At 40.5% G+C, this 20845-nt stretch overlaps 1 long non-coding RNA gene across 2 annotated transcripts; it reads right to left on the bottom strand.

Annotated features, from left to right (window-relative positions):
- Positions 1 to 18909: 18909 nt before the first annotated feature.
- LOC124874311 lies at positions 18910 to 19833 on the bottom strand. Of its 2 annotated transcripts, none has more exons than XR_007039761.1 (3): positions 19737 to 19833; positions 19272 to 19619; positions 18910 to 19187 (listed from the first exon to the last, which is right to left on the bottom strand). It is a non-coding gene; the product is annotated as an uncharacterized LOC124874311 (long non-coding RNA). The 2 variants fall into 2 exon arrangements; XR_007039762.1 differs by having other exon boundaries at positions 19695 to 19815.
- Between the last annotated feature and the right edge of the window lie 1012 nt (positions 19834 to 20845).

Here is a 20845-nt window from a genome sequence, read left to right as displayed (position 1 = left end):
TGCGTTCTTGTACTTGTTGCTGAGTGAGAACCATTTTTCGTATTTTTATCGCAAAGTGAGGACATTTTGACAAAGTGAGGACATTTTCCTGGTCCTCACTTTTTCAAATTCCGTTCTTGGGACAGGGGTTAGGTTTAGGACTAGGGTATAAATTGAGTTATTGTTAGGGTTAGGTATTAACTGGTTAGGGTTAGGGTGAGTGTTAGGGTCAGGGTTAGGTACTAAAATGAATGGAAGTCAATGGAAGTAACCGAAAAGTCCTCATAAAGATAGTAAAACATGGATGTGTGTGTGTGTGTGTGTGTGTGTGTGAGTGAGAGAGAGAAAGAGAGAAGCTGGCTTTAAAAGTATGAAAACTGGACAAGACCAAACAAACTCATTTACGCTGAAGCTCATCAGGCTAAAGTTACCTTGGAACAATTTCCAATATGGGCAAGTGTTTTTGTAGAATAAAACATTCTTTCATGTCACATGTCTTTTGCCCTGAACTACCACTTTCCTAATGAAAAATGCATTAATATCATTGTTTATCATCAGAGATCTGATTGTTCCATATGTTCCTAACAGGGCACTTCGTTCTCAGACTGCAGGTTTGGGTATTAATGCATTTCAAAGTGGCGTCTCATTTAGATTTTTAAAAGCCATTGTGTGAGTAGATATCCAGCGTTCCTTCCTGTCTGATAATTGTTCTTGACCTTCCCTTGCTTTTTGGATTTATGCCTCTGCCTGCTCCCTGTCGGACTATTTGGATTTTGTTTGTCGACCTTGTTTCCTGCATCTGGTTTATGCCTCTGCCTGCCCCTTGCCTGACGCCTCTTGTTCCGATCGTTGACCCTGTTTCTGTCCTTGGATTATTGAGCCAGCCTAGCCCTCAGATTATTCAGCCTGGAGTCACTTCTTACCTGTGCTGTGGAGATCACCGCCTGCCGCCCACTGAGGTTTCCCCTCTGGGTTTCAAGTTCCACTCAAGACAAAAGCAGGTTAGTGGCTTTTCTGATCCCTGCAAAATCTGGACTACAAGTCACTAATCCCTCTTTCTGCCTCAGTGATTCCTGGAAGCTGTGAGGAGTGTTACCTGTGTGACGTTTTCCTGTGGCTGAATAAACCTTTTAAACTTTCAGTACTGTGTCTGGCTGAATCTTGGGTGCGCCTTTTTCTGATTAATAGCAGAAAAATCTGGCCAAAAATTGACCCATCGCCAGCACAACAGTGGCGTACCCATGTTGATGAGACCCTTTCCTGGTTGGGTTCTGGCATGGAGGAAATAATTTCCACATTACGTTCTGGCAATCTTGTCTTCGAGCCACCACCGTCACAAAGAAACCACGCCCAAGTAACACAGACAACAGCAGAGGTAAGGGAGCCACGCCTCTCTCCGCCTGAGATGTTCAGGGGAGACTCAGACCAATGTCGAGCTTTTCTAACTCAGTGTGAAATTCATTTTGAGCTTCAGCCGTTATCCTTTCCCACTGAATGTTCCAAGGTGGCGTTTGTTATATCTCTGCTGGCAGTGGGGAACTGCTGAATGGCATAACAGGTCTGCATCTTGTGATCTTTATGAAACTTTTTCCAAGGAACTCATTCGAGTTTTTGACCCGGTCATTCCAAGTCGTGAGGCCGCAAGAGGATTATTGTCCCTCAAACAGGGTGATGAACCTGTCTCGACCTGTATAATTGACTTTCATTTGTTGGCTGCAGAGAGCCGTTGGAATGAGGCAGCACAAATGGATGCATTCATGAAAGGATTAAACGAAGACATCAACAATGAGTTAGCAACCCGTGACTATCCTTCTTCCTTGAAACAACTCGAGGATTTGGCTGCTCGCATTGATATTCGGCTGGCAGAAAGAAGGAAGGAGAAGCGCCATGAGAAGGGTCGCTCATCATTCACTCAGGTTTCTGCACACCGGTATGAGAGAAGGAGTCGGTCACCTCTCACTGAGGAAAATAATAATTGTGAGCCAATGAAATTGGGCAGAACCAAGATTACCCCTGAGAAGAAAGATCGTCGGAGAAGATTCAAGCTCTGTTTTTATTGTGGAGAGAAGGGACATTTAGCACTCAGGTGTCCACTAAAAGGACAGGCTCAGCAGAGGAAGGGAGGTCTCTACTGAGCAGAAGACAACTATCTCTATCTGCCTCCTCCTTATTGTTTCTTGCCCATTTTCAAACCTCTTCTTTGTCTCTCCAGGGGGCCATGTTTATTGATTCAGGAGCAGATACTGAATTCATGGACGAAACATTTGCAAATAACAACGGCATAAAACTTATTCCGTCAGCTGACACAAGAAACGTGCTAGCTTTGGATGGTCACAGCATGAACAATTCACATCTCAGGACGGATGAGATTATCTTAACAGTTGGAGGTAATCATCAAGAAAAAGTAACTTTCATGATCATTAATTCACCAGACCTTCCTGTAGTCCTAGGGGCCTCCTGGTTGCAGAAACACAACCCTCACATCGACTGGAAGAAAAAATAAGTTTTGGGTTGGTCTGAGTCATGTTCCGCTGACTGTCTTTTGTCTGCTGCTACGGAGGTCAGTGTGGAGAATGAGGTTGAGGAGACCTATCCGGATTTATCCAAGGTACCGCTCGAATACCATGATTTAAAGGAGGTTTTTAATAAAATTAAGGCCACAGCTCTGCCACCCCATAGACCTTATGATTGTGCTATTGATTTGCTTCCTGGCACATCACCCCCTAAAGGCAGAACCTATTCATTGTCTGGTCCAGAGCACAGGGCCATGAAGAGTTATGTTGATGAGGCATTAAAGGCAGGGCACATTCAACCCTCTTCCTCTCCTGCAGGTGCTGGTTTCTTTTTTGTTGGGAAGAAGGATGGTTCATTGAGACCATGCATTGATTATAGAGGCCTTAATGAGATAACATTTAAAAATAGATATCCCTTACCACTCATGAACACAGCTTTTGATCAGATCTAGGGAGCCAAGATATTTTCTAAGCTGGATCTAAGGAATGCATATCATCTGGTCCGAATCAGAGAAGGAGATGAGTGGAAAATGGCTTTCAACATGCCTACGGGCCATTATGAATACAAGGTCATGCCATTTGGACTTACTAACGCTCCTGCAGTTTTTCAGTCATTGGTCAATGACATTCTAAGAGACATGGAGGGTCAATTCGTATTTGTTTATCTTGATGACATACTGATTTATTCTCAAGATCTGGAAACCAACAGAAAACATGTCAGAGCTGTTCTCCTGCGTCTTCTCCAAAACCAGTTGTTCGTCAAAGCAGAGAAATGTGAGTTCCACATAACTACCACTTCCTTTTTGGGCTTCATCATTTCCCCAGATCAATTGCTTGTCGACCCCTCCATGGTTTAGGCCGTATTAAAATGGCCTGTTCCAACTGATCGCAAGCAGCTTCAAAGATTTCTGGACTTCGCAAACTTCTATAGGAGATTTATTAGAAATTACAGTCTGGTTGCTACTCCCCTAAATGCTCTTACCTCTTCCAAGGTGAAATTTGTGTGGAATAAGGATGCAGAGAAGGCCTTCAATAGGTTAAAGGAACTCTTCACGTCAGATCCAGTGTTACGGTCTCCTGACCCAGAGAGACAGTTTATTGTGGAGGTGGATGCCTCAAGCACTGGGGTCGGAGCTGTATTAAGCCAAAGAGGTGAGAATGATTGTGTTCACCCATGTGCCTTCTTTTCAAAGACTCTTGTCACAGGCTGAGCGGAATTACAACGTGGGAGACAGAGAGTTATTGGCTGTCAAGTTGGCGTTGACAGAATGGAGACATTGGCTGGAGGGGACTAAGGAGCCCTTTATGGTGTGGACTGACCATAAGAACGTGGAGTACCTGAAATCAGCAAAACGGCTAAACCCCAGACGGGCTAGGTGGGCTTTGTTTTTTGGTCGATTTAATTTCTCCCTATCTTACAGGCCAGGGAGTAAAAATGGCAAACCTGACACCCTATCCTGGATTCAAGAGCCTGAAGAATCTCAGTCTGCAGGTGAAGAGGAGTTTATCCTTCCTGAAACCGTCAGGTTGTCTGTGTCCCGAGTGGAGGTGGAAAGGGAGGTCCAGGAAGCCATTAGAGATATGCCTATCCCACCATCATGTCCACCTGACCGCTGTTTTGTCCCTGAATGCCTTGTGCCTAAGGTACTGGAGTCTTGTCATTGCTCTCGTTTAGCTTGTCATCCAGGAATCAGCAGAACCATTCACACAGTTTGAACTCAGTTTTGGTGGCCATCGCTGGTCAAGGATGTCAAAGACTTTGTTGCTGAATGCACTCAACGTTGTCGAGCCAAGCCTTCTCCTCGCCCCCCTGCGGGGTTGTTGCACCCTTTGCCAATTCCCCCTTGCCCATGGTCACATATTGCGATGGATTTTGTGACAGGTCTACCGGTTTCTAATGGTCACTCTGTACTACTAACCATAATTGACAGATTTTCAAAAATGGTTCATCTGGTGCCGTTGGAGAAGCTTCCATCTGATAAGGAGATGGGTGAGATATTGACCCGAGAAGTTTTCAGTCTCCATGGAATTCCAAATGACATTGTTTCTGAAAGAGGACCCCAATTTGTGTCACATTTCTGGAAGGAGTTTTGTTCGTTGTTGGGAATTTCTGTTAGTCTTTCCTCAGGGTTTCATCCTCAGTCTGATGGCCAAACCGAGAAAGCCAACCAAGAAGCTGAAACCAAACTTCGTATATTATGTGAGTCTGACCCGACCAAGTGGTCACAAAATTTGCCCTGGGTTGAATACGCCATGAACTCTATGCAATCAAGTGCCACTGGTTTGTCTCCTTTTCATGTTGTGTTTGGTTTCCAGCCACCCATGTTTTCAGTTCAGGAGAGAGAAGCTAATGTTCCGTCCGCCCAAGCGGCTTCCCTAAGGTGCCAAAGAATATGGAGAAAGGTCAGGAGGTCGATGATCAGAATGTCACTGGTTCAGTCAAGAACAGCCAACCGGAGATGGAACCCTGCCCCTAAGTACCAGGTGGGGCAGAAAATTTGGCTCTCTGCCAAGGACCTCCCATTAAGGGTAGAATCCCGGAAATTGGCACCTTGATTTGTTGGACCTTTCCCAGTCTCCAAGATCATCAACCCTGTTGCTGTACGACTGAGATTACCCAACTCCATGAGGAAGCATGGGGGTGGATCAGTGATGGTTTGGGCTGCCATATCATGGCATTCCCTTGGCCCAATACTTGTGCTAGATGGGCACGTCACTGCCAAGAACTACCGAACCATTCTTGAGGACAATGTGAATCCAATGGTTCAAACATTGTATCGTGAAGGCGGTGCCGTGTATCAGGATGACAATGCACCAATACACACAGCAAGACTGGTGAAAGATTGGTTTGATGAACATGAAAGTGAAGTTGAACGTCTCCCATGGCCTGCACAGTCACCAGATCTAAATATTATTGAGCCACTTTGGAATGTTTTGGAGGAGCGAGTCAGGAAATGTTTTCTTCCACCAGTATCACGTAGTGACCTGGCCACTATCCTGCAAGAAAAATGGCTTAAAATCCCTCTGACCACTGTGTAGGACTTGTATATGTCATTCCCAAGATGAATTGGCGCTGTATTGGCCGCAAAAGGAGGCCCTACACCATACTAATAAATTATTGTGGTCTAAATCCAGGTGTTTCAGTTTCATTGTCCAACTCCTGTACATAATCCATGTTGCTTGAATTCAAGTGTGAAGTTTCCACAGTCAGTGATGATTTGCAGTTCCATGTCATGTACTGGTGTTGGTCCAATGTGTTTTCTGAGCCCTTCTAGAGCCCTTCATGCTTTCCTCTGCTGACAAGCTGTATTGAGACACTGATTTTATTTTCCAGCAGGACCTGGTACCTGCCCACATTGCCGAAGGTACCAAAAGCTGGTTAAATGACCATAGTGTTTCTGTTCTTGATTGGCCAGCAAACTCCCCTGAGCTTAAACCCCACTGAAAATCTATGGGCTGTTCTCAAGAGTAGGACGAGAGACACCAGATCCAACAAGGCAGATGACCTGAAGGCAGCTATCAAAGCAATCTGGGCTTCAATAACACCTAAGCAGTGCCACATGCTGATCGGCTCTATGCCGCGGCACATTGATGCAGTAATTTATGCAAGATGAGGCCCAACCAAGTATTGAGTGCATAGAAATGGGCATATTTTTCAGAAGCCAGACATTTGTGCTTAAAACATTCCTTTTTGATTGGTCTAATGTGATATTTTAATTTTTACTTAGACACTCAATTTTGGGTTTTCCTGTACCTGTAAGCGATAATCGCCAAACTTAAAGGAATAACAGCTTGAAATAGTTTGATCTATGTGGAATGAATCTCTGTAAAATAACAGTTTTACTTTCTGAAATGACAGGCAAAGAAAATGCACTTTTGTTCAATATTATATTTTGAGATTAACCTGTATATGAAACAAGGTTCTTGCAGTTATTTTATTTTTTCATATTTTTACCTCTAACAGATTTGTAAACTTTTTATTGATTTATATAAGATACATGTCATGTAAAAGATGGAAAAAAGTCTTTAGTTTATTTATGGTTGTCTCATTTTAATGTCACAAAACGCTGACATTTTAACAGGGGTGTGTTCATCTTTTATGTCCACTGTGCATGGCATTGAGTTAAATTAAATATTTGACTAGGACTCGGCAAATGCCAGTCCTTAGCAATAACTCGGAGTGCCAGCGGGGAAAAACGTCCTGATCAGGACAACTACTAATGATTGAGTCTGTAAACAGTACAAATAGCCTTCTCTCTTGTGTTGACCTTTAAACCAATTGGAAAAGTGCACATTTGCAGCAGAACAATCATTTGTTAAAGTTACCATTCTCTCCGGTTTTGTAGTTTTACTCAAAAATGTGTCACCTAATTTGACTTTTACTAAAACATGTTTTATTAATGCTAACCAGTTGGAGTTGACTGTTGCTAGTCAGTGATTTTGACAAGAGACCAAGCAATCATACTGGTTGGAAAATACATTGTAGATGGTGTACTTGAACAAGAAAAACAGGCTGCTAAAGACTAATTCAAATCTTTTATTGAATTGTGCTACTTTGACGTGGTGCAAATGCCAATTAGGATCCGATTTTACCTCGCTGCATCAGAAAGGATCAGTAATAAATTGGCCTCTCATCTGAAAATAGGCCTTTTTCACACTTTGGAGTGGCGCTTAATGATAATCTATTGTTGGAGGGTATATCTGTCTGATTTGCTAATTAGGGTTGTGAGGATTTTCAAAATGTGCTCAAAATGTATTTTAACAAATTTATGATGGCATCTTTGGGAAGGTAGAGTGCCCAAAATTAAAATCTTTCCATTATCTCTAAAGATATTTAAGCATAATGTTAATGATTTGAAATTTTAGTCTCGACCACGTCTTCAATGTGCAAAACTCATTTTGTATTTCTTCAACGAACAAGTGATCCTGACTGTAGAATTACAGTGTGATAAGTGACCATCCACAGACCCATAGACATTGACAGAAAAAACATTGTGTAAAGGCTACAGGCCTACTAGCCACCCACGACAGGCTCTTAGTGTGTGTATTGATGTCTCCATTCTGTCTAGAGAGGCCAAGTGTGGCCAAATGCCCATCTCAACTACAGCAAACGAGACAGGACAGAACAAGTCATTTTCTCCACCCCCCTCTGGTTAAGCTTCCTATTTTCACACGACTTGCTTTAGAATTGCTTTGTCTCACTATGAACAATATCCTGATGGCACAGTGACTAGGGGAAACCTAGGGGCGAGGTAGGAGTGGGCAGGCGTGGGTGATCAAGTCAAATGCTAGGCCAAAGAGAAGAAGCTGATACATTTCCAAAGGCTTAGTCAGGATTTGGTAGCTCCATGAACAAACTACACTTTGGAAGAAAGAAAAAATAAAGCTGGTATCCAAACTTTTCATTTTTCCCTGCTGTTGTTTACTCAGTTCAATCACAGCCAGGTTGAATTGTCTTCTCCTTTCATGTCTCAGAGGTGCAGATGACCTTCCTTTGACCTTCCACTGAGCCTGAGTGGCCACAGACTGCATTTTAGCTCAGCAACTTTAGCAGTTTCCCCCCAGATTTCCCCCAGGTCCAGTTCACTGCCAGAGGATTACAGGGTCAAACACAGTGACTTTATTTCATGCCCAGACTAAATGTCCTGAGGGTTCAGTTGTTATGAGCTCACCAGTATATTACTCAGATCTTGATGGCCAAATAAGCACTGGTGTGGACAATTTATACTCATTATCCTATTGTACAGTCATGACCCTGAACTATCATGGCCCTTAATATTTTTAGCAGTTTTTTGTATTATTTTAATTTGTTTTTAGCATGTATTAAATACCTCATATTTAATTGTTAGTCAACAATTTTGTGAAGCTGAACAGCAGAATCTCATGTACCTGAGGTTCTAGAATGACACCAAGAACACCTCAATCTTAAAATCAGTTAAATGTATTATTATGTGCAAGTTGCTTTAGTTTTAGTTTAGATTTGAACTATATTCTGGTAAATTCACAAATACTTTATTAATCTCAAAGGGAAGGTAAATGTTGTTGTAGCTCATATTATACAAGTTTCTTCAAATAACCTTTGTAGATGCTGATGGCTGTGGGCAGGGAGGATCTCTTGTAGTGGTCTGTCCAGCCTCTAACTGAAGACACTTTGTTGTTGTATGATAGGCTCATGAAGAGGATTCTCAGGGTTCTCCATAATGTTCTTCATTTCATGAATAATCTATTGCACAATTATCTCCAGAGGTTCTAGAGGAGTCCCGAGAACAGAGCCATCCTTCTTTATTAGTTTAAGTTTGTTTTAAGTCACTGGCTCTGGTGCTGTAACCAGAACAGATGATGGCAGAAGAGATCACACTCTCCACAACAGACTTGTAGAGAATATGCAGCATCTTGCTGCAAACACCGAAGGCCCTCAACTTCCTCGAGAAGTACAGTCTGCTCTCTCCTGTCTTGTAGACGGCTTCACAGTTGCATCTCCACTTCAGTCTTTAGTCCAGACAAACACCAAGTTACTGTAATTATACTCCACCACCTACACTCCTTCTACCATAATGGAAATAGCGTTTGACCTATTCCGGTTTTTCTTAAAAACTGCAATCATCTCCTTAGTTTTATTCACATTGAGGATGAGATGATAATTTACACATCATGCCACAAAGCGGTCCACCAGCTCCCTGTACTCAGCTTCTTGTCCATCTCTGATCCAACCCACAACTGCAGAATCATCTGTGTATTTCTGCAGATGACAGGCATAGGTCTTGTACTGTCTGAGGTGTACAGAGTAAAAAGGACTGTGACAATACAATCAATTGTGATGCTCATGTGCTGCTGACTACCTGGTTAGACACACAACCCTTCAGTCTCACAAACTGTGGTCTGTTTGTCAGGTAGTCTTTGATCCAGGAGATTGTTGAGGCATCTGCCTCAGTCTTCTGGAGTTTCTAAAGAAGCAAATCAGGTTGAATTGTGTTAAATGCACTAGAGAAATCGAAGAACATGATCCTCAAAGTGCTGCTGGCTTTGTCCAGATCACAGTGGGTTTGATGAAACTGGTGTATGATGGCATCTTCAACTCCAACTCCACAGCTATTAGCAAACTGAAGGGGTCCTGTTAGTTTATGGTTTGCTTATTCAGCTGGGTCAACAGGAGTCTCATTAAGACCTTACTGATGTGGGATGTCAAGGCAACAGGTCCATAGTCATTGAGGACTGATTGGTGAGTTTTCTTTGGTGCCAAAATAACAATGGAAGGTCTTCCACAATACTATGGGGTTTCTCATATTTTCTGCAGATTTTTAAAATACATATAACTACTTTGTGTTGGTCTATCATGTAACATTTCAGTAAAATACACTTCATTTATAACAAGAAAAAATATGAAGAGGTATGAATGCTTCTGAAAAGGCACTTTACCCGATTGTACTGCTGTAAAAACATGGATACTGAACTTTAGCTCAACTTCCTTTGTTAAGTTCTGTTTTCTATTAAATGTTTACCATCCTGCTTTTTGAACCAAGTCTACTTCTGACTGCACCTGCTCAAGACAGGTATAAAATATATATTTATCTGATAAAGTGTGAAGGCTAAGAGCCTCTTTCTACTGAGTTTAGGAATGTAGGAGCCCTCATAAATAAAAGCTGCCTGACAGTCAATGGATCTTTACTTAGACTAACTTCAGAGGCAAATATTTGCTGCTTGTTTTTATCATATCTTGCCCACACAGCTTCTAAAAATCAGACTATGAGAAACACACTGTAATGCATAGACTTAAATAAATTAAGGAAAAACATAATTACTCTTGAAAGGAGCAAAGACATTTACAAAAATGCAGCAAAGCAAACTGTTTGATAAAGAGAGATTATGATTCCTTACACTGAAAAATCAAGCGGTGCTTCTGTGAAGAGCATTTATGAGGCCATGTTATCTGATCCAGTTTCATTTCCACTGTTTACTGTGAAAGACCCCCAAACAGAGTATACCACCGTGCCCCTGGACAAGGCACTTAACCCCAAGTAGCCCATCGATCTATGTATTGGTATATGAATGTGTGTGCATTTTTGAATGTGAATGGGTGAATCAATTCACTTTACAAATTAAACACAAATCCTTACAGTTTGTTAAAATGTAAGCGTATCACAGATGTTACTGTTCAACAACACTTGATTAACACATCATCAGTGTGACCACCTCTGTTAATGCAGCACTTCCAGCAGTTACCTTGTGCTGCAGGTCTCAATTCCAAGAAAAAAATAGTGGCCCAATCTGTCCAGACCTCAGTCTGACTAAAATGCGATGCTGGGAACTTAGCAAAGCTGTGCAAAACTAAATGAACTAAAGCAAAATTGGCAAGAACAGTTTGCAAAACTGCTCTAAAACAATGTAATACACTGATAAAAAAAAAAAAGAAGAAACTGCTTAGTCAATCACTTAACCTGGATGGCATTAAATTGACCTCTGATAATAAAGTAAAAAACCTTGGTGTTATTTTTGACCAGGACATGTAATTTAAATCCCATATTAAACAGGTTTCTAGGATTTTCTTCTTTCATCTCCGGAACATTGCCAAAATTAGAAATATCCTATCTAGGAGTGACGCTGAAAAACTAGTCCATGCATTTGTTACTTCAAGGCTGGACTATTGTAATTTGTTACTATCAGGATGTCCACAAAATGCAGTTAAAAGCCTTCAGCTGATTCAAAATGCTGCAGCAAGAGTTCTGATGAAAATTAAAAAGAGAGATCATATTTCTCCTATTTTAGCTTCCCTTCATTGGCTCACTGTTAAGTCCAGAATAGAATTTAAAATTCTCCTCTTCACATATGAAGCCCTTAATGATCTAGCTCCATCATACATCAGAGATCTGATTGTTCCATATGTTCCTAACAGAGCACTTCGTTCTCAGACTGCAGGTTTACTGGTGGTTCCTAGAGTCTCTAGAAGTAGAATGGCAGGCAGATCCTTTAGTTATCAGGCTCCTCTACTGTGGAACCAGCTCCCAGCTTTAGTCCGTGAGGCAGACACCCTGTCTACTTTTAAGGCTAGGCTTAAAACTTTCCTTTTTGATAAAGCTTATAGTTAGAGTGGCTTAGTTATCCTGAGCTATCTTCCTTATTTTTTACCTCCGTCTTCTTCCCTCCCTGTTGGTTGGAGTAAGGGGGAGTCAGGTTTAGCCTATACCGGCTCAGTTATGGTTGAGGTGCAAACACACCCTCCATTTCTGCTACCTGTCTGACCCCTTCTCTTTTCCAATGGTTATAATCAGTCTGACAGAGGGAGATATCCCAATCATTGTGGTTTTTAATATAACAATGACCATCAGTGGGACCCTTTGTGAGGTGCCTTGAGACGACATTGTTGTAAATAAGTGCCGTTTAACTAAATAATCTGAACTGAAATTATCTGTGTAGTTATGCTGCTATAGGAGCAGCTTAGGCTGCTGGAGGACATAACGATCACTTTCACCCTCTTCGCTACATTCTCACACTACTCTCCAATTTTGCATTGTTTGCTGTTATTTCAGCTTTTAACCTTGTTCTCTCTATTCTCTTCCTAGAAGCTACACCTGGCCTGGCTCTGTGTCTGCCGTGTGACACCTTTCTGGAGAGGGGAATTGTCCGAGCTTTTGCTGGCAACAACTTAATGCTCACCCTCTACCGATGATCCACATAGCCCTGTCTTTTAGTGTTTAACCCTTTCTCTCTCCTAGACATGGAAATTGACTGAGCTTTTACTGTAACTAATTATATGTACTCTCTTTCAGACTCTAACCTTGAAAACTGGCTCAGAGTTTATCTGTTCTTTCTTTCTAGGTGAAACGACTAAAGGAGCTACATCCATTAACATGTACTTTTCCTTCCCATAGAAAGTACTTCTAGATCAGTGCTTCTGTTCTTTTTGTGTCTCTGCTATGTTCTCTCAAACCCTCAGTCGGTCATGGCAGATGGTGAGCCTGGTTCTGCTGGAGGTTTCTTCCTGTTAAAAGGGAGTTTTTCCTCTCCGCTGTCGCTACATGCATGCTCAGTATGAGGGATTGCTGCAAAGTCAACGCCAGTGACTGTCCACTGTCTCTACATGCTCATCCGGGAGGAGGGAATGCTGCAAGTCACTGACTGGATGCAATCTGCTGGGTTTCCTTAGATAGAAAAACGTTTTATCCAATTTGAATAAAAAGCTAACTCCGACTGCACTGTTCAATTGTTAGGATTAATTGGAATGTATGTACCTGACTGTTGTGAAGTGCCTTGAGACAACATGTGTTGTGAATTGGCGCTATATAAATAAAACTGAATTGAATTGAATAAATTTCAGACAGAAAACAGCGACCGAGAGTTAATGCTATGACAGGTCTTTATACAAGCTTTTGGTTCATAGAATCATAGGATGTACTTAATTTTCCATTCACACGTAGGCTGTTATGAATTTAAGAAACATAGTATTTTAATAAGGTCTGTGTAATTTACTAGGCAACAGCTAGTGTAAACTAAAAGTTGAACTGATCAGGATTAAATATTAAATACATCAGTTTTTGGCAGTGCCTTGGTGCCTCATTAGAATTTCTCAACATGTAGAGCTTTTTCTGACCTCAATCATGCAAGCCCCCTGTCAGCCTCCAGTCCCTTCCTCAGCTTTAAAAACATAATTTTACATCCACCTGGTGAAGGACTTGAAGAAGTTTACATTGTGAACAGCTCCTCAAACAATACTAGTTTGTTTTGCCAAACAATATATTTAAACCAGATAATACCGGCTCTAAGGCAAACCTGAAAAGGGTTATCCAATGACAGTTGCATGTTTCTGACCTACAGCACATCATTGCCTCCCAACCTGTGACTATTAGAGGTCCGACAGTCACACCGATCAATTCAGTCACCAATCACAATAAGCTGCAAATATTGTTGCTTCTTTGGTATAATTCAATTCAATTTATGCAGTGCCAACTGACAACATATGTACTCTTAAGACACTTTACAGAGATCCAATTTTATACAGAAATCTACAGTCTAAGCAATCCAGTCATACAGACACATTAAATTTTAATTATAATAGAATTCAGACAAATTCTGTTTACAACTATTATTGGTAAAATGTTTTCTATATAGCTGATTCCATGTGTTCATGGCTTTTTAGCAATCCTACCTTCTGCACAAGCATTTTGCAGCAGTGGACAGTTGAATGCATTGAGTCATTAGTTCTGGAGTTTTGAGCTTTCTTTTGATTTGGCACTGAAATACTGGAATGGACTAAACTGAAAAACTGAACTGACTTTAAACAACTAAATTAACTTTATACCACTGTGATATTACAGTACCCAGAAAATAATTGCATGTGGTTTTTATTATTTGCATGGCTTGTAGTTTATTGCTGCTGTGGCTTGCACACTGTATATAACTCTATGCCTCTGGGAGGTGTGAGGGACTCTAAATAAAAAGACCTAAATTAAAACTGGCAGATGGTACTCTTATTACAACCCTTAGAAAACCTTGAACTGCTACAAGACAACACTGTCGACATTTTTATGGGTTACTTGGACCATGCAATTTACTCTGTGCAAACCAGTGAAGGACACTTACGCTACTGGTAACCATATTTTAGGCTCCCTGTGTCAGAATAACACTTTTTCCTCCTAATCCAAAATGAACACAGTAGGAGACACACACACACTAAATATGGATAACAACTGAGATTTGTAGACTACTTTTGTACATTATCAATGAGTATTTTGATAAGCTGCCAGGGTCTTTTTAAATGCATCCCATTAAAGGCCTTATTGACCAGCAGGATTTTATTACAGTATTTTAATTTAATGTCTGAGCAGCTTTATGTATGAAAGGGAGAGTAGTAATGCTGGCTTCATTCATTAGCAATTAGCAGTGCTTTCCTTCTGTGTATGTAAACAGCAAACTAGTGTGATTATGCTTAACAACATATTGCAATGAATAATTGATTCCTGGCTGTTTGGTTTGGAAAGCAACAAGTTGCCAGGACAACTAATAAACCATTTCTGTGTATTTATTTGATACAAACACAAACAGATGTCAAGACTATGATAAGGCTGTCTACATGACCCGTCTATTACTAAGTCACTAGGTTCTGTCTTCTTTCTACTCACAAGATCGTTTCACTTTTCTCTCGAACACACACAACCCAACACACATTAACCTTAATACGTGTTGAAATGAAAAACAGGGGCAGAAATGCAGTAATATCCAAATATATAAGAGGTGTCAAATGGTACCTGGAATGCCTAAGGCATACTTACATACATTTAAATAAATAGTTTATCATGGCTGCAACAGTGATATTCCTGAAGCAGGGTTATTTTATTTTGCTTTGATCAGTTCTACGTCAATCAATTTTAGGACACGTTGCACAGAAAAAAAGCAAACCTATTCACTTTCAAGTGGCTAAAGTGTAAGAAATCAGAAATTTTTCCTCTACAAGATGATATACAGCTCTTCTTAAAGTTGAAGTTAAACATAAGAAGTGTAGAAGAGTATCCTTACTATCAGCCCTTTAATATACAGTATTTTGTTCTTTTCAGATGGTAGTGATGTTGTTACGACAGAGAGCTGGACAGCTGTCACTAATTTGGGTGGGGTTTTATGTGGACAGTGGCATCATTGTTAGGGTTAATTGGAATGTATGTACCTGACTGTTGTGAAGTGCCTTGAGACAACATGTGTTGTGAATTGGCGCTATATAAATAAAACTGAATTGAATTGAATTGAATCATGGGAAGTTTGCTGTGACCCCCAATTCCTAAGTTGTGCCGGAAGTAGGTTAATGCAATTTATTTTGAAAGTTCCAGAAAAGTCCGTACCGCATTTCCTGTTGTAACTCATGGCTGTGGGTCCCAACAGTGAGGACTGACTAAATGAGCTTGTCTTTCTTGTGAAGTGTGTGTGTGTGTGTGTGTGTGTGTGTGCGCAGGTTAAAGAAAACTCAACCTATTTGAAACAGACATGGAGATTGCTTTTAGAATATATTTTTTGCAGTAAAGAGGGAGAGGATTTGTGAAGAAAAACTAAAAATGTTGTGTTCACTTATTTAAAGACGATACAGTACCTACAGGTCATTCTCAAAATATTAGCATATTGTGATAAAGTTCATTATTTTCCATAATGTAATGATGAAATTTTAACATTCATATATTTCAGATTCATTGCTCAATAACTGAAATATTTCAGGTCTTTTATTGTCTTCATACGGATGATTTTGGCATACAGCTCATGAAAACCCAAAATTCCTATCTCACAAAATTAGCATATTTCATCCGACCAATAAAAAAAAATGTTTTTAATACAAAAAACGTCAACCTTCAAATAATCATGTACAGTTATGCACTCAATACATGGTCGGGAATCCTTTTGCAGAAATGACTGCTTCAATGCGGCGTGGCATGGAGGCAATCAGCCTGTGGCACTGCTGAGGTCTTATGGAGGCCCAGGATGCTTCAATAGCGGCCTTTAGCTCATCCAGAGTGTTGGGTTTTGAGTCTCTCAACGTTCTCTTCACAATATCCCACAGATTCTCTATGGGGTTCAGGTCAGGAGAGTTGGCGGGCCAATTGAGCACAGTGATACCATGGTCAGTAAACCATTTACCAGTGGTTTTGGCACTGTGAGCAGGTGCCAGGTCATGCTGAAAAATGAAATCTTCATCTCCATAAAGCTTTTCAGCAGATGGAAGCATGAAGTGCTCCAAAATCTCCTGATAGCTACCTGCATTGACCCTGCCCTTGATAAAACACAGTGGACCAACACCAGCAGCTGACACGGCACCCCAGACCATCACTAACTGTGGGTACTTGATACTGGACTTCTGGCATTTTGGCATTTCCTTCTCCCCAGTCTTCCTCCAGACTCTGGCACCTTGATTACCGAATGACATGCAGAATTTGCTTTCATCCGAAAAAAAGTACTTTGGACCACTGAGCAACAGTCCAGTGCTGCTTCTCTGTAGCCCAGGTTAGGCGCTTCTGCTGCTGTTTCTGGTTCAAAAGTGGCTTGACCTGGGGAATGCGACACCTGTAGCCCATTTCCTTCACACACCTGTGCACGGTGGCTCTGGATGTTTCTACTCCAGACTCAGTCCACTGCTTCCGCAGGTCCCCCAAGGTCTGGAATCGGCCCTTCTCCACAATTTTCCTCAGGGTCCGGTCACCTCTTCTCGTTGTGCAGCGTTTTCTGCCACACTTTTTCCTTCCCACAGACTTCCCACTGAGGTGCCTTGATACAGCACTCTGGGAACAGCTTATTCGTTCAGAAATTTCTTTCTGTGTCTTACCCTCTTGCTTGAGGGTGTCAATAGTGGCCTTCTGGACAGCAGTCAGGTCGGCAGTCTTACCCATGATTGGGGTTTTGAGTGATGAACCAGGCTGGGAGTTTTAAAGGCCTCAGGAATCTTTTGCAGGTGTTTAGAGTTAACTCGTTGATTCAGATGATTAGGTTCATAGCTCGTTTAGAGACCCTTTTAATGATATGCTAATTTTGTGAGATAGGAATTTAGGGTTTTCATGAGCTGTATGCCAAAATCATCCGTATTAAAACAATAAAAGACCTGAAATATTTCAGTTAGTGTGCAATGAATCTAAAATATATGAATGTTAAATTGTCATCATTACCTTATGGAAAATAATTAACTTTATCACAATATGCTAATATTTTTGAGAAGGACCTGTAGAGGTTAGGCACAGTTTACGTAGAAGTTAATGCAATAATCCTTCCAAGTAGTCTATACACATGGACTATACTTCAAGCCGCTTCAATGTTTACTTTAGCAACAAGCTACCACAATACTAATATTTTAGGAGGAGGCAAGTAATGGGCCCCGAAACTATGAGAAATTGTCAAAGATCCACAAAAATGGGAACTATACAGGCATTGTGATTTCTTTTTTTTTTACACCATAATCTTAATTCCTTTTAGAGTAGAAAAAAAAACACTATAGGTGTACTGTATGTTACAAGCTATTCCCCTCATGAAAATTTGACCTTGTTTGCTTTCATGTTTTAAGAGTTACACATTGTTAAGCCAGTTATCTACAAGTTGACAAAAAATACTCATGTCTTAATGAACTTTAGCAGGATTACAGTAGGCCTACTCTGGCATTCTTATACGTATAAATCCTTCCTGCCAGTTTAAGGATCAATGAATTCATGCCCTCTGCTTCAATTGATTGGCCATTTCTGTTTCAAGAGGATACAGCCATGTGTTAATTTCATGTGTGCACAGATTGCATGTTTTATTTTAAAATTTGTTAAATAAGATTGCACTAAAAATATAAGGGCAAAGGCCAGTTAAGGGGATCAGTTAATGGACCTGTCATAATCGGTGGGTCTAATTCTTTGATTCCATATTGATTACAAATAAACACTGGACTTTTTTGTGAGGTATTACATGTTGAGATGCTGTTGTTTTTAAAGCCCAATGTAATCAATGATTATTTAGTACTATATTTTGGAGTGTTATTTGGAGTACTTTCACTTGGTTTTGCATTTTGCCACATATATTGCTTGATATCCTTAGGCATATTGTTTGTGGGTCTAACTATGACAAAATCAAGCACATTATGTGAAACATAACGTTCTGTCATGTCTATGACATATGTGGTGTGCTTATAATATAACTCCATTGTGTAGAGTGTGTGTATTGGGGCAAGTCTTTCTCAGATACTCTAAGACTCTCTCATCATTGTTCTTGGGGATTTTAACAGTGCTAACCTCTCCAGTAAGCTTCCAAAGTACAGACAGCATACTTTATGTTGTGTTCTGGTCAAATTTGACCAATTTAAAAGTTTTATCTCTCAAAACTATAGCTAATTTGATCAGACGGACCTGAGATTTACAAAACAAAAAAAACAAAAAACGCCACTGACGTTTGTTTGAGTCAACACAAACATTTAGAAGCCAGATTTTTTTTTGTTTTGTTTGTGTTCTTGTTAGTAGTTCATTGATGTATGAAGACATTGGTCTTGGAATATTGTAAAAATGTTAAAGATCAATTTTGGGATAATTTCCTTTTGTAGACTTTCATGGTCACTTTTGACTGGGAACACAACAGGTGTTACTTTTTGTGACTATAAAATATGTTAACGGTTTTAAAGACTCAAAATAGTAAAAGAAAAATATTTTTTGAACTTGCTTTCAAGATCAGATGAATGTGACTGACACACACACACACACACACACTAGAGAGCATCTTTTCTGTTCAACAACAAATAAATCTAATCTACATCTCTGCTGGACAGACCCAATGAGAAAATTTCTGCCACATCTGTCCACACATGAAGGCTCTACAAGTCAATTTTATCTGTCACAATAAAATAGTTAAACCAGTAAAGTTTTAAAATCTCCTTAGAGACAGAAAATAATGTTCCAAATTACTTCCAAATTGATCTAAATTTTCTTTTTAATACAGTTATGGCACATATTTGATCATTTCTAAGGACAACATTTTAGAAAACACAGTATCCATTATTAAAACAAAAATCATACAACTCTGTTATTATGCTAAAAGTTGTGAAATAAAATATATTTTATGGTAAATACAGTGGCTGCCCGGTTGGGGCAGTTGGTAGCTGTCATTTTTCTCGAAATAGAGCTGATCCACATACAGAAAACACTCTGAAGTAAAGTTTAATGTGTCTTTATTGTCAGCAAAGTAATCAGGGACGAGAACTGGAAACACCAACTGTATGGGAAGAAAGGAGAAGGGACTGGTGAATAAACGGACAATATATAGCAACTTATTAAAGAGATCTGAGAAATGGCTTACTAAATTGCTGTTGCTTGAACCACCAGGGGTAGAGAGATTCAGAGTCTTAGCTTGCGAAGTGAGGTTGCTCAGTTGTCTTCTCAGCTGCTGGTTTGGTGCAAACCAGATGAAGCACAGGTGCTGATGCTTGCGATGGAGGGTGGAACAGGGTATGCTTATGCCTTGGTCCTGGAGTTGAAGGGAGTGGGAAGCCGACAGCTTGGTCCGTGTCCGTAAAGTATAAATGGTTGGGAGAGAAATCCACAAGAAGGTAGATCCAATACTCAGTAGATGATTATCCAGATTGCTCAGAGAATCTCTGGAACGAAGTCGGGTCTCAGCAAGGTAAACAAAGCCTCAGGTAAAAACCTGCGAGGGAGCAAATACAAAAGTTACTAGAAGCACATGAGCAAAGCAAAAATCAGTAGAGACTGAGCTTGTTACCACTAAGGCAAACCCTCTGGTGTTGAAGTGCTGGCAGCCTACCGCTTAAGTACTCTTCCATGCAATCATCCAGCGCAGCTGAGAACCTCCAGCACCAACTGAGAAACACTGAAACCATGAATACAAGTACACCACACACCAGCACATACACATACACACACAGACTCTGACAGTAGCACTCTTGCCTGTCAGCGAGAAGGTCCTGCATTCTACTCCCGGCCTGGGTTTTTTTCTGCATGGAGTTTGCATGTTCTCAACGTCCATGTGTGGGTTCTCTCCAGGTACTCCGGATTCCTCCAACAGTCCAAAAACATGACTTTTAGATAAATTGTTCTCTTTAAAATTACTCTTAGGTATGAATTGGTGTGTGCATGATTGTTTGACCAGTGTGTCCCTGTTTTGCCCTGCGATGGACTGCCGACCCGTCCAGGGTGTACCACGCCTCTCACCGTAGACTGTTAGAGATAAGCACCAGCTCCCCCGTGACACTGTACAGAAAAAGCGGGTATAGAAAATTGATGGATGCTTGGGTAGGCAGACCCGAGTGCAACTATCAAAATTTAATTTGTACAGCTGCTATTCCTCCACCCCACACCATGGCCAAAACCATAATCTTGCCTAAGGCACCAAAATGGTTAGATCCGGCTCTGGGTACAGCATTAGTGGCTCAGTTCTTTCCAATGTTGGGTAAACTACATACATATTTAATTCTATTTCCATAACTAAAAGCAAGGGGAAAAAATTTACCAGCACCAAGATAGCTGGTGCAGACAACACACCATGATTTTGAGTTTAATTTGAAAACGTAAAACATGAGCTGGTTTTCTCTTTCTAGTCAGAACTATAAGTGTGTTATAGCAATGATCCGAAATTTAAACAGATAACTAAATGTTAGACATCTGTTTTCAAACTGTTTTCTTCACTGATTCACCTTATACTCAATATATATATATATTTCTGTAATAAAGGTTACTATTCCTTAACTTTGTTTGGACTTTGATACCACTCATACTAACGAGACTGTCTAACATTTCAGAGCATATTTGTATTTTATTTTTTATTTTTATTGTCAAGTTTCCTTTATGGATCCACATTTATTTCAGTTAAATTTGCCCTTTAGCTAGGCATCTCTACTAAACAAATCATAGCTA

This window comes from Girardinichthys multiradiatus, chromosome 9 (assembly GCF_021462225.1).
Source record: "Girardinichthys multiradiatus isolate DD_20200921_A chromosome 9, DD_fGirMul_XY1, whole genome shotgun sequence".
NCBI lineage: Eukaryota > Metazoa > Chordata > Actinopteri > Cyprinodontiformes > Goodeidae > Girardinichthys > Girardinichthys multiradiatus.
Note: the sequence above shows the minus strand (reverse complement) of the source record. Positions and strands in the feature narration are given on the sequence as shown.